The following is a 16,835-nucleotide window of genomic DNA, read 5'->3' as shown; positions in this document are numbered from 1 at the left end:
TGTGTGCGCCTGCCAATCAACGCTGACAGGCCGCGGCCCATTGGCCAGGCCCCGCCCGCGTCACCGCCCACTGCCACCGCCCATTGGGCGGTTTGAACACAAAGGCTCCGGTTCGCCCCGCCCGCCGCGTGGGCCCGGGGGGGGGGGGGGCCCGAGCGCCTTGCTCGGAGTCCGCGCGTGGGAGGCGCGGGGGCGGCGGCGGCATCTGGAGGACTCTGCTGGGGCCCGCAGGTGGGGGCTCGGCCGGGCCTGGCTGCGCACTTGACTCCGGGCCTGGTGGTGCTAAACACCTGATCCCGCTCCCAGCGCTGCCTTCTGCGCCTCGTCCCACCCGTGACCTACTGGCCACGGCGTCCCAGTGCTCCGCAAGCCGACTCCGCCGGCCGGGGTGCCAGGGCCTTAAAGGCATCGTGACGGGGGAGACAGCCTCTCTGAGGATGGCCCGGGGAAGTGGGGAGTAAGGGGAGTAGAAGACCCCTGGCCTCAGGCCCGTCTGGACCGGGAGCGAGTCCTTAGCCCTTAGTGGACCGATCCTCCTACGGTTGTTGAAGGCTTGCCGAATGCCTGGCGCATGCGTAATGATCCTTTCAGCCAGGCATTTCTGCACCCATTTTAGAGATCAGGAGACCGGTTCACAGAGGTTTTAAGTGATTTGCTTAAAGTCACAGCTTGAAGGAGGCAGAATTGAGATTAGGAGCTTCTCTTTACATCCGAGTCTGATTTTTCTGCTTTAGGGTTGATTTTGGGATTCCAGACGGGGCCAGAGGCTCCGTCACATGTGGGTCTGCCCCCACCCCACCCCACCCCCCAAGCTTCACAGCGAAGTTTTTCTCCACTTTAAGGAGGGAATTTGCTACATGGGGTATTGAGAAGGCAGGGCTGGTTACCTCTACCTCGGCCTCACTCAAGTGTGTGTAGATAGATACATAGATACATAGATAACGGAGGGAGTCAAATGCTGCCCGTCTCCAGCAGTCCGCCACCGGCCAACTTCACAGCTGTAGCAAGGGCACTGCTCGCGAAGAGTCTTTTCCTGTGCAAGTTCTTCTATGGGTAACTGTGCTTTTTTCACTTTTAAAGCACCAAGAGGAAGAGACAAGAAATTACAAAACCACTGCGACAGGACAGGAAGGCAAAGGAGGGTAGGGGCATGAAGAGTGAAGCCCTGTGCTAAGCTGACTGCAGCAAAACGAAACCCCTTCCTGGGCGTCTACTGCTCCCCCTGGAAAAGACGGGTCTCACCTGCCCTGGTAGTATCCTGAAGACAAGGGTAGACAGCAGACCCCCTGAAGACAGGGCTGGCTTTCTAGGACCTCGAACGCACGGGGTGTGGCTCATGTCTGAGTATCTGCTGAAGGTGGAATGTGTGAAATGAAAGTGCAAATCAGATGCAGGGCCAGCTTCCCAGGGCCTCTCTCGGACACCTTTTCACCGGCCGCTTATCTCCCCAATCCTGTCAGTTTCACTGGAGTGTCTGTATCTCACCATCTCCCCTGCAGGCCTGTTTCACTCTCCTAGGATCCTGGCGGAAGGACCCTTTCCTGGGGCCTGCCTTCTGCCTGGTGGAGGCAGAGGTCCCTCCTAGACCATGTCACCTCCGTGGGCCAGTGGAAGGTGAATAATGGCCCCAAGGTTATTAGGTCCTAATCCCTCAAAACTGTGCATGTTAGCAAAAGTGGTGAGTCTTTGCAGACACCTTTAAATGAAGGATTTTGAGATAAGGGGAATATCTTGCATTATTAAGGTGGCCGTACATGTAATTACAAGTGTTCTTAAACAGAGCGTTAGGGAAGAGGAGAGGGCGGCATGACCCCGGAGGCAGGGACTGGAGCGGTGTTGTCATGAGACCAGGGATACCGGCCGTTCCCAGAAGCTGGGAGAGGCAAGGACCCCATTCTCCCCTGGAGCCTCGGGAGGGAGCCTGGCTTTGCTGACACTTGGGATTTCAGTCCAGCAGGTTTTGATTTTGTACTTCTGGCCTTCCAAACTGTGGGAGAATATGTTTTTGTTGCTTATAAGTCACAAAATGGGTGTTGATTTATTACAGCAGCCCCAGGAAAGAGGTAAGAGACAGTTCGGTTCTCCTGTGTTTGTGTCGTGCCCCTCTGCCCGCCCTGACCTTCATCATGGGTGCCAGTCCTCACACGCAGACCCGTCTCCCCACTCTCTCGGCCCCTTGGCTGTCTCCCCGGACTCACTCAGCAACTTCAGCCCTCAGGGGCTCTTTCCGGCTCAGCTGCCATTCCTGTGGCCAGTCTTCCCACAGTGGCAGGGTGGGAGGCGGATGGCTTCGGTCCCTGGAACAAGGTCTCAGTGGCTGACCACGCAGCTCCGGCAGCGGGGGCCACATGATTGATGGCTTTCTTTGTCACGGGGCACTTTTGCCTTGATGGCCCCTTCCTTCATAATAAAAGTATTTAAACTTGTATGTTAGGATCCCATAGGTAGAAAGATGACCACCATCCAGGTGTGATTCATTCGTAAATATTATTATTATATGGAATTTTTCTTCTGATGTTAAAAGGATGAAAATGAAAACATTTCCGTGGGCTCTGCGTGCCCTGGCTGCTCTGCTTAATAGAGAAGGTGGCCCCGCGTGTCAGAAATGTCATGTCAGTGCACCAATGATTAAAAGCAAGGAGCAGCCCAGGTTCCAGACAGGTGTCTTCCTCGCTTACTCTGTGATCCTGGGGTGGCCACTTGGCCTCTCGGAGCCATTTTCCTCACCTGAAATAATAACATCCTGTGTGTGACCTTGGGCAAGTCAGCAAGGCCCCCTGGCCTCTTTCCTCATGCGTGGGGTCAAGCAAGTAGAGAAACTGCTTCAATACGAAGGGCTTTTGCTACGGGAGATCTTTGGGAAGATGAGGAGGTTGGGCTGCTGGTCGGTCCTGGACTCATGGCCATGGTCACGTCAGGGAGCTTCTCTGGGCTTCCAGAGACCCCGGCTCTCATGTGGAGGTGGGATGACCCAGGTACCTATGTGCCTGCTCCATGACTCATGTGCTGGGGACTCCATGTGCACATGTCAGAGGAACACATGGGCGACAGTGGAGCCTCCAGTTGCCTTGCTGCTGCCAAGGCCACCTCCACTTCTCCCCACTGCTGTCAGCCTAGGTCAGCAGCCAGGGTGTCGGCGTCTGTCATTTAATCACCCCAAGCACAGTATCCTTGCTGGGGGCAGGATGGGGAGGACTTTAATGCCAGGCTTACCTGCAGCAGGAACACGTTTGGCAGCTATGGGGAGGGTGGGTAACCTCAGAGCATCCTGGTGCCCTTGCACCCCCAGGGGCCGCTAGGGGATCTGATGTGGGCTCCCTACCATACCCTGCCCCGACGGGCGACAGGGCTTCATATTTATGGGATCTTTCATCCCAGTACCTCAAAGAGCTCTGTCACCTGGTGACAAGCGCAGTAAAGCCTGTTTTATGGAAGGGGGAAGGGGAAGGCCAGTCCGAGGAAGGAAGGGTGCTGGATCCAGGTTAGCGATCAGGCCAGCCGGGCTCTCATGGGTGACTGTGCCTGAGGTCATCTCTGTCCCCTCGCGCCTATCACAGGGCCAGGCTCAATAAACACACATCAACGGCCTGCCTGACCGCAGCTCCCCGATCTTCAGATCTTCAAACACCCCACTCCCTGGCGCCCCCCCCCGTGCTCCCCAGAGCTGAGCCCTCCTTGGCCTCACCCACCCAGTGTGCACTGCCCCCTCCCCACCTCCGCACTCCTGCCCATTCGCTCAGGCTCTGCGCTGGCCTAGAATGCCCTTTCCCCATTTCTCTGCCTGATGAGACACTACGAAGCTTTCAGGGATGGGCTCAGATGGCGCTTCTCCCACAGAGGCTTGCTTCCCTGCCTCCAAGTTCCGGAGGCAGAAGCAATGGCTCCTGCACCATGTTCCCACGGTCCCCACCCCCTCTACCCAGGCACGTCCCACGCTGTGTTCTGGAATTGGAATAACAGTCACCCACGGCCCCCAGGGACAACAGGCGCACGGGCAGGGCTCGTGCCCGGCCCTCGCTGTAAGCTTGGATGGCCACTCATTGGCCCCTGCTCGGCGCCTGGAAGAATGGCTTGCCGGGCCTCTGGGGTGAGAAGGAAAGTCGGGGGCGGCGCTGGGGCCTCCACGGCTCCTGACTCATGGACTTATCCACAGGGACTGGCCTGATATCCCCATGAGGTCGTCTCTCCTCAAAACGACTCTCAGCCTCTTGACACCCACACCTGCTGCTCCAGCTGCTGTGGGACGTTGTCAGCTGATGGTTCCGAGCGCAGGCTTGACACTCAGACGCTCCCGGTGAACAGCGCTGGCCAATCAGGTAGGCTTTCTCAGCCTTAGTGTCCTTATCTGTAAAATGGGGATGACACCGATGTGTCTACTTCCCAGAAGCCTAGCCCGTTGCCGGGCACAGACTGAGTGCTGTGTCAATGTCCATTACTTTTTAATTTACAAAACATGCCTGCTTGGCCAGTGAGGAGGACCCGGCCCTGCTGGAGAAAGAAGTGAGTGATCGGATCACACAGTGCCCCCCCCCACCGAACCCAGGCCTCTGGGGCCCCTATGATCAAGGCCTCCGTATCACTTTCCTGGACCCCTTCCTCCATAAAAATATCTTTTGGTTTTTTTTGAAAGATAGCCTCTTCCTTTCTTTCCTTTTTTTAAAAAGATTATTTATTTGACCCCCACAAAAATACTAAAAGTTCTATTTTGTGGCTGTGTTGGTATAAAAGGGAACATCATCCGGGCTGGCTTGTATTCATTTTTTTTTTCTTCTCATTGAAAAAATAATGAAGACATGTCTGCAGGCCCCAAATGTGTTGTGGGCCCTGGCACGGTGCCTATCGTGTGTAAGGGAGGGACTGGCTGGGACTCCCTTCGCCCAGATTTGGGGAGTCAGGGAAGCTGCCAGGGCAGTGACCTGAATCGGAGAGAGGAGTAGCCAGGGGACAGAGGGGACAGCAGAGGGACCACTCAGCTCAGAGGACCTGGCCAGACCCACCAGGTACATAGTGTGGGGACCGCCTCTCCCAGCCTTGTCACTGGACTCTTTGCTCTTGTCCCCTGCGGTAACCTGAGACACCGCAGCAGCACCCCAGCCCCTCCCCAATGTCAACAAACCCTCCACCACTTGCCACTCACCCAGGCCGCTCCTCCAGGGCTACACCCCCCCCCCCACAAGCCTGCTCCACTGCTGGGTAGGGGTCCAGAATGCCATCCTGCCCTGCCCTTCAGGTGGCCATGGCCAGGATGAGCTGAGCTGCATGGGACCCCAGGGGCAGCCGTCCTCACAGTGGGGACATGCAGGGACAAACCTCAGAGGGGCCCTCCTCACGCAGCACCCGGCTGTCAGCACGGCAGCTGGCATGGGGAAGAACATTCCATCATGAGTCACTCGGTGTGGTTCCCAGATAGAAGGCGGGACTCGGGAGCCTCTGCCCATGGCTGAGGGCACTTCGATCTGGGGACCCAGTCTGTTCCGCTCTCCTGTGCTTCTCTCTATCCCCACGGCCCACTTCCTGAAGGTCTGTACTTCCCCAGGTGTTGGGGGGGTCCATCCAGCTGGCTCTGGTGGCACATGGGTGGGGCAGGGACTGTTGGGGCCACATGTAGTCCTCTGTCCGGCTCGGGCTGTCACTTGGGAATGACATGGCTTCAGGCAAGCCTTGGGGTGCTCCTGTGGCCACGGCAGGCATCCGTTCCAGAGACCATCCCGGGCTCGGCCCTCCTGGCTGACGATGGCTGCCCCCGCCCCCCCACCTGGGCCCTGGCCGCCCCTGCCCGAAGCTGCCCTGCCCCCAGGATGGACAGGGAGGTACCTGTCTGCGCACCCAGTCCCCTGCCTGCCACCCGGGGGACATCGCATGTGGTGAGTCAGCAGTCGGGGGCTGACCTGAGCCGGCTACGGCCTCCCTCCTCCCTCTACCCCAGCCTGGCTCCCACGCTCTTGCCACACAGGCTCTGAGGGGCCTGCAGGTCGCATCTCTTTCTCCTTCGCGTCTGGAACGCTCCCAACTCCTCTGTTTTCTCCCCTGCATCCTGTTCACCCCCTACTTCTCTTCTCTGGTCCTCTTCCTTCTCCTGTGCTGGATTCTTGACTGCTTTCCTCTTGGGGACGAAGTGGCTGTGGTTATTTGAAATTCAGGCAGTTTCTCGGTCTTCCTCTTCCGGCCCCTCCCAGCTGTCACCCGCATCCCAGACCCTTCAAAACTGTGTCCCTGCCCCAGCCCACACCTCACCCCTAACGGCCAGCCTCCCCCCCAGGACCCACTGCTTGGATCCGGCACCCCTCCCCAGGCTCCAACCTTCCCCCTTGGGACCCCTCAGCTCCGTGCCGCCCCTTCCCCCACTGGACAGACCCTCTGCCCCTTAAGGCCTGTCATGCTGTCATTGTCCCCAAGGAACCCCAGTTCCAGAGTTGATTTCTGAATGATTTCTGCAGCTTCCTAGCTTCTCCCCACACCACACTTTCCTGCTGGCCTCCACAAAGCTTCCAGAACAATCTTCCTTAAGCACAGGCTGGAGCTTTTCAGCTGCCTCTAGCTTAACCACTTGTCCATGGCTCCATCAAGCCCTGGGTCAAGTCCGGTCCAGCCTAGAAGGCCCCCATGGCGTGGCGCCTGTCTCCCCAGCCTCATGGCCTCCCCTCTCCACCTTATACAGAAAAGAATGAACACAGCAGGCCTGGGACAAAGGCCCGCCTTCAGGGCTGGCCCTTGGCTGGCATCTGGGAACTGGGATTTCTGGAAGGTGCCCACCATTGACTAGTAAGAGTGACTCCTGGTGCAACTTCCCCAGCACCTAGCATCGCAGGTGCTCAGGGAACACCAGCAGAAGGAACGAATAACCACCATCCCCGGTAGGCCTTGCTGTCCCCATTTTACAGATAAAAAATCTGATGGGATTTGTGCTCAGAGATGTGGTTGGTCTGTTCAAGGTCACAGAGCCGGTTACTGATAAAACCAGAGCTTTCTCAACCCAGAGCACATTTTCTCTTTCCCTTTGGCCCGTGCCTGCCCTGGGGCTCACAAGAACCACGTGTGTACCAGGGGGAGGCCCGGCAGACACCCCCCAGCCCGCGGCCCTGACCAGAGCTCTTCTGTCCCCGCTCACTTGGCCTTCTGGCTCTTGCTCCAGGGGGGTGGCACCACGCATATTTGCCCAGGCTGGTTTGGGCACAAAGAAGCTCATGGTGCCCTCTGATGTGGGGGGCTGCCAGTCAGCTCGGGCTCTGTGCTGGAGTTGGAGGGGTACACACGGTTGCTTGCTGCAGGAGGAGCCGGAAGTGGTGCTGGGGGCGGGGGGCAGTCCTGGGAGAGGCTGCCTGGCTCCTGTCCCTTACTGAGCTCAGCCCACTCAATGGCTGGGGATGGGGTGTGGGCAGGACCAATGCCCCCCATTCTGCCCTAAAGCGGTGACTCCCTTGGGCTCTGGCTCTACACCACCTCGGATTTCTGCCACTTTCCCTAGATCCAGATACACCCGTGCCCAGATTCTGTTGACCTGGCTGCTCTCTGTAACTGGCCAGGGGCAGGTGAAACTCCGTTTCCTGGCCTGTAAGATGGGCACAATATCCTTACTTGGGGTGGCTGAGGGGAGGGAAGGATCATCCCGGCAAAGTGACTAATGGATCCGCTCCTTCTCATCACCCACCCTAGGGATCAGCAAACGTATCCATCCCTGACAGCAGCGCAGCCTGGATTCCAGGGCTCCTGGTTCCCGACTCCTCCTCACTGAGCTCCCTGCCTGGCAGGGCAGCCCCGTGGCCCCCAGGGAGATGCCCACCCCTAGCCCTGGCAGCTACGTGCCCAGACTGCCCCTGTGGGTGGATGCCATGGCCTCCCCTGACCCCACCCCCCCAACCTGCATCTGGTTCTGTGCCTACGCCCTCCTCCCCCCGCTGTGTCCACCAGGGCACCACCAGCCTAGGTCCCTACCCTTGGCCTCAGTAGGGAGGGAGGTCCTGCCACACAGGGAAGGGAACTCACAGCGATGAGCATGGCCTATGAGCCTCAGCACACAGGTCTTCCTGACTCCAGTTCCCCCATAAGGACACTGAGACCCAGCAAGTACACAACATGAACAGGCGGTCTGGGCTCCTGCTGGTAAGTGGGGTGCCAGGACTTGGACCCGGCCAGCTGCAGAGCGCGAGCTGAGTGTGAGAACAGGCATTGATTGGAGGGCTGGAGTGGGCTCGGGCCTCCTGCACGTCCTGGAAGAAGTTGAGGGACAGGGCGACACCTGGATGGCCCACAGAACACATGATCTTTTTCAGCCACGGACCGATGGCCTGCCAGCCACCTCCCACGGCCCCTGGGGCTCACTGTCCAGGGCATAAGTGAACACAGGGCAGGACACATGAAAAGGGCCCCTGTCCTTTATCTGGGAGGCAAGATTAGGGGACCCCTACCTTGGACTGACTCAGACCAGCAAGCCCCACCCAAGGCCTCCCCCCATGTCCCGGTCCCCAGTCTGCTGCTTTCTCTCCTCAATTTCCAGTTACAGCCTCGGCAACTTACTACGGTTCCCACACCGGCCAGCCTCCACACCCTTGTGACCTCTACCTGGTGGCCCATCTCACTTTTCCTGTCTCGGCTAACATGCCACTAATTCACATGCACCCTCTTAAATCCTTCAAATCCTAGTGACCATGATGTCTCCTCTAGAAAGCCACCGCAGATGCGAGGGTGGGGTTGTGTCCCTTCACAGGACCCTGTGCCCTCTGCTGCCTTCACTAACTGGCACTGTCCCCTGTCCCCCATCAGAGACGGGTCGGCGTACAAGGCTCTGGCTGGGGCTGGCGCAGGGAAGACTCACAGGCAGAGCGGGCGCAGTCTGGGTCTACTTTGGACACGGGGTTTCCGGGAGGAAGAGGGGGATACGGTCCGTGTGGAGGACAGTGTGGGTGGGGGGGGGTGGCGCTCAGACGAGGAGACTCTCGATTTACTGCTTCCCCAGGCTGCGGCCCCATGAAGAGGATTCCGCAGAGCTTTCTGTCAGTAGGGCCACCTCATATCACCCTGACATTCATTATTCAGCTGTCCGCCCCTGGCTGGGCGAACGCTCCAGAATTCCAGGATTCTGTCCCCGAAGATAGGCAAAGAAGGACACGCCCTGGCCAGGCCCTACGCCCTTTCCTCACACCTGTAAGCTCAGTTAAATTACTCTGAGACCTTTATAGGAAGGTTTGCTTGATCGTCACCTTTATAGGAAGCTGGGCTTGGAGAAACCGAGTGGCTTGTCCAAGGTAAGCGTCTGGTGGATGGTGAGGCCGGAGGGTCTGAAAGAAGGTGCCCTTTCTACTGCCCCCTCTGAGCCAAGCCCCAGGGCGGAATCTGCCCAGGGAGAGCAGGGTGGGAGGCGGGGACATCGAGGGGCAGGGGGAGCTTGAGGAGACCTGCCGTCTGGGCTGTGCTCTGGCCCTCCCCCTCCCCGGGGCTGCAAGAGAGCTGGCCACAGAGGGTCCCCTAGCCAGTAGAAAAGCTGCCCTTTCGAACTGTGCTGCTCAAAGTCAGAGAAGTAACAGAGGCGGGTAGGGGCCTCCTGACTCTGGGTCAGCCCGATACGAGACAGAAAGGCCCTCTGCCCCGGGGTCCCAGCAGCTGGAAGCCTCATGCTAGGCTAGAGACCTGCTGGTCCTGGTGGGGGCGGGGGGAGGGTGTCTTGGCTTCTTGCCCACAGTACCAGAGACAGAATCCTGCACCTGTGAGAGACCTGCATGGCCGGTGGAGGGGGGAGGTGGGTAGCTTTGCCTCCCTGGGCCTCCGTTTCCTCATCTCTGATGGACCACGGTGCGGACGGAATGATAATGAGGCCCAGAGCCTGGCCCTATGCTAGCTGCCTTCCCTCCTCTGGCTTCCTTCCAAAAGTGGTCCACAGGAGGGCCTTTCGAAAGTCAAGACAGATGGTCCAGTGAAGAAGGTATGGGGTCTCTGAAGACCCTGGACTCACCCCTCTATTCAGCTCCCAGTGACTGTGTGACCCTGGGCAAGGTACTTAACCTCTCTGTACCTTCCGGTCTTCACTCTGCCTCTCCAGGTGCAATCACAGATATGCAAGTGGCCGTGGAAGAAAAGCCCTGTTTTGGTCTTTTGTGGGTGGAACGTGGGGCCTGGTAAATGTCCCTTCCCAGGGGGACTGAGGCTCGGGGCAGGGGGTCTCTGGTCTGGAGTTAACGCTCCAGGCACGGAATGGAGATGTGCTGGGGTCTCCCTTCTTGCTCTCCAGGCGGGCTCCCTGGGGACTGTGAGGAGCTGGCCCTGCCTTCATTCTCCTCTGTGTCCAGGCCCTCTGCCTGTGTTGGCCGGAGTGGGGCGGGGGGACCCTCTAAGCAGAAAACCCAAAGGGGCTGAAAAGATAAATTTTAGAGTGCTCCCTCGCTCTACAAAAGGATCTTCCATAAAAAAGCTTCCCACATTCTAATCATTTGGCCCCTTCCCTGGAGGGTAAAGTGAGTGTCAGCACCAACCTGATCTCCCAAAGGAGGCGCCCCAGCGTGGAAGGAGGTGCTCCGAGTGTGGGGGTGTCTCCGTGGAAGCTCTGGGAGGAGCCTCTGCACCGAGGGGCGGTGGAGGGCGGGGGTGGGACTGGGTGGAGGCGCAGGTGGGTGGGGAACGGCAGCATCTCCGAGGTCTGCCCCCGGGCCAGGTCCCACCCCTGCAGCCTGGCCCTGTGGGGACTGTGGAGCCGGCGCGGTTCCAGGGGATACGGGGCTCCGAGATTGAAGTTGAGGGGCTGGGGCCTCGTTGGTCCCTAACTCCAGGGAGTATGGGGACCCGCCTGCTCTTTTCGCTGCCCCAGCACCCACACAGGCAGGGCATACAGCAGATGCCTAATAAAAGTCTGTGAATGACGATCAGAAGGCAGTTGGAGCTGACTCAGCGCCACCCCATCTTTTCCCAGTTGGGCCTGATGAACTTGAGCGGGCCTGGCGGGCCTGGGAGAGGAGCAAGGGGTAGGCAGAGCCCCTCCTGCCCTCCCAGCGCCCTCGTGTGGACCCGGCGGGAACAGTCCCAGCAGAGCCATGTTATGCCCACATGTGGCCACAAGAGGTCGCCGCGCACCGCCAACCCCGGGAGAACAGCCTCCCAGAGGGGCTCCTAGCGATAGAGGAGGAAACGCATCTTGGAGAAATAGGACCGCACAGGAGTGGACTGGGGGTCGGTGGTGGGGGTTGAACAGGAGCAGGGCTGAATTGTACTATGTGGGAGATCAGCTCTTGGCCACAGAGGAGGCGATGGGCCCAGAGACGGGGGTGGCTGGCCCCAGGGACACACAGCCAGCTCGTGGCAGAGCGAGTTCCCCTCCCTGGTCTCGCCTCACGGGTTTGAAGACGGTATACCATTGTTGGCACACATTGGGGTTAGCTTCAGCTGGGATCCCTGAGACAGACTGCAAGGAGGAGACAGCGTTGGGGTGGGCAGGGGTGGGGGGTGGGGAATGTGGGGCGGGGGGCATGCAGGTGGACTTGACCACAGCCAAGGCCACGATCGTCTTGGAAGGCACCTCTTACAACAGGGGGAGTCCGGCAGTCGTGCTGGGGTACAGCTCATCTGATAGGTGTGGAAGCACCACCGTGGGGGTGGGTGCCCCAGGGTGTGGCTTGGCAGCTCTGCCAACCTGAGGACCAGGCCTGGCCCTGGCTGTCAAGGCAGCTGGACCCTGCTGATGGGCAGTGAGGCCAGGCCACGCTGGGCCTGGTGGGGCCAGAGCAAGAAGTTGGGCTTTATCCTGGGGCAGCGGGGAAACTGTCAGGTGGGGGAAAGCTAGGGAGTAGCGTGGTCCTTCTGGTTGCTGAGGGGGGAGTGGGATGGGGGTGGGGGGCTGAGTTAGGTAGCCCAGCTCTCCTGCGCCTGCGGAGCAGAGCAGGTTACTAGCTCCTAGCTGCCTCTCCTGAGCCCTCAGGGCTGCGAGAAAGGGCCTCTGATCCCGACTCCGTGGTGCCACGATCCCGCAAGAACCCCACCCACCCCAACACCCCGTGGCTCACTCCTGGCTGACCCAGCCCTAGCCCCAGCTCTGCCCACTCCTCAGCCCCAGCTTCTTTGGCTACAAGGCCTGACCCCTCTTCACCACCCTGGGACCTATGCTAATGCCTCCTAGGTCCAGCTCTAACGCCACCTCCTCCAAGAAACCCTCTGGGCCAGTCTGGGTATGGAGGCTTCTCCCCGGCACCCCCAGCTCGTGGGAGCTCAGCTCTCACCAGTTATCGAGGTCTGTGGCCAAGGCCCCGATGGGTAGGGAACACGGCTTAATGGCAGGGACTGGCCGTTTCCAGGGTCCCAGGGCTCAGCAGCCGATGGAACACTCAAGAGGGACGAGGAGGAGAGCAAAGAAGGGAGCCTGAATCACAGGGAGCAGCCCGCATCCTGGAGTCTGAGCTGTGCCGGCCGCACAGGGACCTCCAGACTTCACACACCGATGCGGCAGTGGGAGAGGCTTGATCTCTGGCCGGGGAACGTGGCATCAGCCAGGAGTTGGACAACTTCCGTTCGCCACTCTTGCTGTTAGTCAGCGAGAAGTTCTTTCTGGGGTGACCTGGAGGAGCTTGTCCTCCCCCAGGACAGGCGTGGGTGCCACACAGGGGTGTCTGGTGTCTGCCCTCGGCCACCTGGAAGGCTGCAGCCTGGAGTCTCCTCTACTCCCGGAGGCAGGTTGAATCCAGAAGCCTCCCTGGCTCCTGAAGCCGAGGACCTCCTGGGGCTCCAGAGCAGGGGTGGGGGGCCAGGCATGGGTTGCCCTGAATATGACAAGGCCATCTGAAGGGGCCCAAGAGGAAGAAGCCAAGTGCAGCTGCAGGGCCACTGACGAGTCCTGGCCGCGGAGGTGCCACTATGGAAACCATGGGAGGGCCTTGGAGCTGGGCTGGGCCGACAGCCTGGAAGGGGCCGCTGATGGCTGTGAGCGAGGCTGGCCAGAGAGAGGCGGCATCTCTGGGAGCCCACCAGCTGGGGCCTGGGATCATCTCCGAGATGGGTCGTCCAGGGAGGGCCCAAGTGCCCCGAGATGCAGTGGAGGCCGGGGTGGGGGTGAGGCCTGGCCAGGTGGGGGGTCAGTTATCAGTGCTGATAAGAGAAGGGCCCAGGGGAAGGCAGAGCTGGCCTCCGGATGACTCAGTGACAGAATGTCTACCTCCCTGCCCCAGCCCTGGACAAACCTCCAAAGATGCTGGTCTGTCCCCAGGGGCTGCTGCCCCTTCCCACTCCGTGGGGGCTCTGAGCTGGGGGTGGCGGGGAAAGTGAGGACCAGCCCTCAGAGACTGAGGCACACCTCCTCACATGGGCGTTCCCAGCGCTTGGTGAATGACCACACATTGTCGCCTCCCTCTGTTTGGCCCCTTCCTTCCATCCTGGTGTCGGCCTGCGCCCCCAGCCCCCAGCCCCCAGCCCGGCCTCTCCGGGGCAGCTGGACTCTGCCTGTGGATGCTGTCACCACCTCCGCGGCCACCTGCTTCCCTTCCTCATCTTAGCTAGTGAGACCCACAAAGGCCCCTGCCCGCCTCTCCAGAACCATCTCTCATCTCCTGCCCCCGCATCCTGTACCCCCGCCCCCCGCCCCGCCTGTGGTTCTCCCAGAGCTCATCCACAAGCTCCCAGCTCTGCCTCAGCCCCTTCCCCGTGAGTTGAACCCCAAGTCCAGTTTAGTTCAGGGTCCAGCTCAAATGTCCCTTGTCTGGCTTTTGCGCCCCTCCTGGGCACTCCTGTGTCCCGGGATGACACTTTGCACAGAGAGCCATCCCTGCTGGCTCTCAGGTCCACCTCGCTGCCAGCTCTGAAGGGTGGCAAGTATGTCACGCTGTCCTGTGTCCCTGGCCCCGTCGGAACCTGGCACAAAGAATGTGCTGAAAGATCTGACAAATGAATAAATGCACAAGGGTGTTCACATAATAAGCATTTACTGAGCACCAGCTGTATACACAACCCTGTGCTAAGCCCGGTAAGGAGGTATATAATGCAAAGCCCATTGGCTCCCACAAGTGCTCCAGCCTCTGAGTGCTCGAAGGGGAGGCTCTGCCCCCACCAGGGCGATCAGGAAGGCTTGGGTGAAGCTTTCCAGGGGGCCTGGCACACACGTCCCCTGGCTTGCCCATAGCTCTGCCTGCACAGGCTTCTCCTAGAAGCCCCTTTAGAGCCTGTGTGCCCCCGGGGGTTAGGGACCAGAGTGGGCACCCATGTCCTTTGCCCAGGGCCCAGCACTTCCCCAGAGCTCGTCAAATATTTGCTGAGCAACAGTTGGAAAGACCACTAGGATGCAAGGTGAGGCTGAAAGTGGTCGTCAAAGGCCAACCCAGGTATGTGTAGGAGCCAAGCTGTCATTGCACTTTCCAATGACAACCCTCTAGCAGAGGCTTCGATGACAGTACCCAACCCCCTTTCAATTGCGGCTCCATATCCCCCATTCTCCCAGTGACAGTGACCTCTGGGTAGGAGGGCAAGGACTTCCCCCCATCTTACACAGGAGAATGGGGCTCAGGAGACGAAAGGACTCACTCCAGGCCACGCAGCCTGCAAGTGGTGGAGCCTGCACTGGTTTTCAGGTCTAACTGCAAACCCAGCACCCCGTTCCTGCTTTGCAATGCTCTTCTACCCATTGGAATCCACTCACGCTGCTTCTGGATTTTACATGTCTCTTCGGAACCAGGGCAAAGGGGAGTGACTTTGTGAGTCCCAAACAAACAAACCTGAGGCCTCCCGTGAGGGGTCTGAACATTTGGCAGAGGGTATCAGAACTCAAGGGACAAGGTTCGGGCCTTGACTCAGCCATGGCGGATATGCCCGCCTCGTGTGCCTGCTGCCCTCGGTTTCTCAGGGCTTTTCCACTCATCCATTATCCACCGTCCATCCGTCCGTCCGTCCGCCCATCACCATCCATTAGCCTCACTTATCGTTCATTTACCTACCCACCCATCCATTCATTATCCATCTGCCCATCAGCTGTCCATCTGTCTGTCCATCCATCCATCCATCCTTTCACTCCCTCACTCATCACAAAGCATCTTCGATACGTAGCAGGCAGTGTGCTGGACAGAGAAGACACGGTCCCTGCCATCAAGTCGATAAAGTGTAGCAGACGTAGACACCGTGACAGAAGACGCGACGCACTGGGGACACAGAGTGAAGGTCTAGAAGGGGGATCCGGAAGGTGCAGTGGGGAAGGTGTCCCGGAGAACCCGTCACTCTCACCACATCTCCCAGGCTGTGGGTGTGCAACAGGGAAACCTGAGCCCGGGGCCAGTCCTCGCCGCCGGCGTGTCACAAGTTCCCTGCGAAGCCATTTCCCCACTGCTGGTGGTGGCGGGGACCCTACTTCCCGGGGCCGTTTTAATGCTGGAAGGACAGACACAGTTCCGAGAGGGCTTGGGCAACCGGGGAGCCCGCACAGGCACTTGTCACTGGACTGGCTCTTCCCTGGCTCAGGGTGGGGGGGGTGTCTAGTCCAGCTCTTTGGGGTCCTTGGTCACTGGAAGTGTGGTTGCACACGTGCACATGTGCACATGCGCGGTTACCCTGCGATTCAAGCTCCAGTGCTGTGGGCCGATGTCTACAGGGACCGGGAGGCCCAGGGATGCAGGACCGCACCCCAGACACACCCTGACCCAAATTCTGGACTGGCCCTTCCTACTTGAAAGGACTTCCATGTCCGTGGCCTGCATCTCCCTAGGGCCTGACAGTCGTCCTGGGAAGGAGGCAGCGCAGGGGCCGTGAGCCCTGCTGTGCAGGCGAGGAGACAGTGGGCAGACCGCTGGAGAGATTTAGGTGTGGGAGCTCTGGGGTTCCAGGCCTCGGGCGAAGCCCAGCTCTGCCTCCCCAACCCCATGTGACCTGGAGCTTCGCCGCTCTGCGCCTCGGTGGCCTACGTGGAGAGAGGGGCGTGGACAGTACGCCTCAGAGTGGGGGGACGAATTAAATGAGCTCGAGTCTGGAAAATGTTCAGGGAAGTGCCTGGCATGCTTGGTGGACGCCTCCTGAGCGTGCTCGCTTTCCACCCCCCCACCCCCTAGCGGGCCCTTTCGAAGGATTGAAGACAGCAGCTGGCAGTGGGAGGTGGTTGCTTTAAATATGAGATGAGGAGAACAAAAGGAAAATAGAACAGGGCGATGATCCCCCTCCTGACGATCCCCCTCCTGAACCGGGGGAGGGTCCCCAGGGCGCACTCAGGCTGCCCGCTTCTCTCTTTAAGGAGCTGGAAGCCTGCTTCCCGGCTCAGTCACCCCTGCTTGGGGGGGTGAGGGGGTTTATGCTGGTTTGTGCTGGGACCCCACAACCCCGGGGGACACCCCCCTGCCTGCCTGTTCTCCAGAGAGGCAGGAAGTAGGTTAAGTGGGCTCCTGGAGCCTCTCGGCCTCCCTGCTAAGAGGACATGAAATATTCTCATGAGGCCACACGGAGCGTTTCAAAGGCAGCCTGTCCCCTTGGCAGTGGCATGTGGTGGTCGCCAGGGACCCCACACCAAGTCCTCCCCCTTCATCTTCTCCAAGACACTGCCCCAGTGCCCCATGGTCCCCCAGCACCCCCACTCTGGAGGGCCTGTGGTTCTGGAGGCTGCGCCAGTAGCACTGGGCAGGCGGCAGGGGCCTGATGGGGCCCAGCGGCCGCTCGCGGCTCTCCCAGGCAGGGGGACGGAGCCCTGGCAGCCGGCCTCTCAACAAGGCTGCCAGCGTCTCCCACCCTGACTCCGGCTGGGCCTGGCCGCAGGGAGGAGGTGTGAGCGGGTGAGCCCGGTTCCCTGCAGCAGAGACAGGGCCGCGGCGCTGCAGGGCTGTATCTTGCTTCCACTAAGCAGCTGCCCGGGGCTGTTTGGTCTGAGCAGAGGACCAGGTGGAGTCCCGAGGCCAGTGGGA

General features: G+C 59.8%; 1 long non-coding RNA gene across 1 annotated transcript; it reads left to right on the top strand.

The window, feature by feature from the left end:
• The first annotated feature begins 37 nt into the window (after positions 1–37).
• On the top strand, positions 38–10,853 carry LOC123393084. Its single transcript, XR_006607810.1, has 2 exons — positions 38–4,316; positions 4,470–10,853. It is a non-coding gene; the product is annotated as an uncharacterized LOC123393084 (long non-coding RNA).
• The last annotated feature ends 5,982 nt before the right edge of the window (positions 10,854–16,835 follow it).

The sequence above is a fragment of the Mustela putorius genome, unplaced genomic scaffold (assembly GCF_011764305.1).
Source record: "Mustela putorius furo isolate JIRA1106 unplaced genomic scaffold, ASM1176430v1.1 tig00000738_pilon_pilon_pilon, whole genome shotgun sequence".
NCBI lineage: Eukaryota > Metazoa > Chordata > Mammalia > Carnivora > Mustelidae > Mustela > Mustela putorius.
The sequence above is the reverse complement of the archived record's forward strand: the minus strand, read 5'-3'. Positions and strand labels throughout refer to the sequence as shown.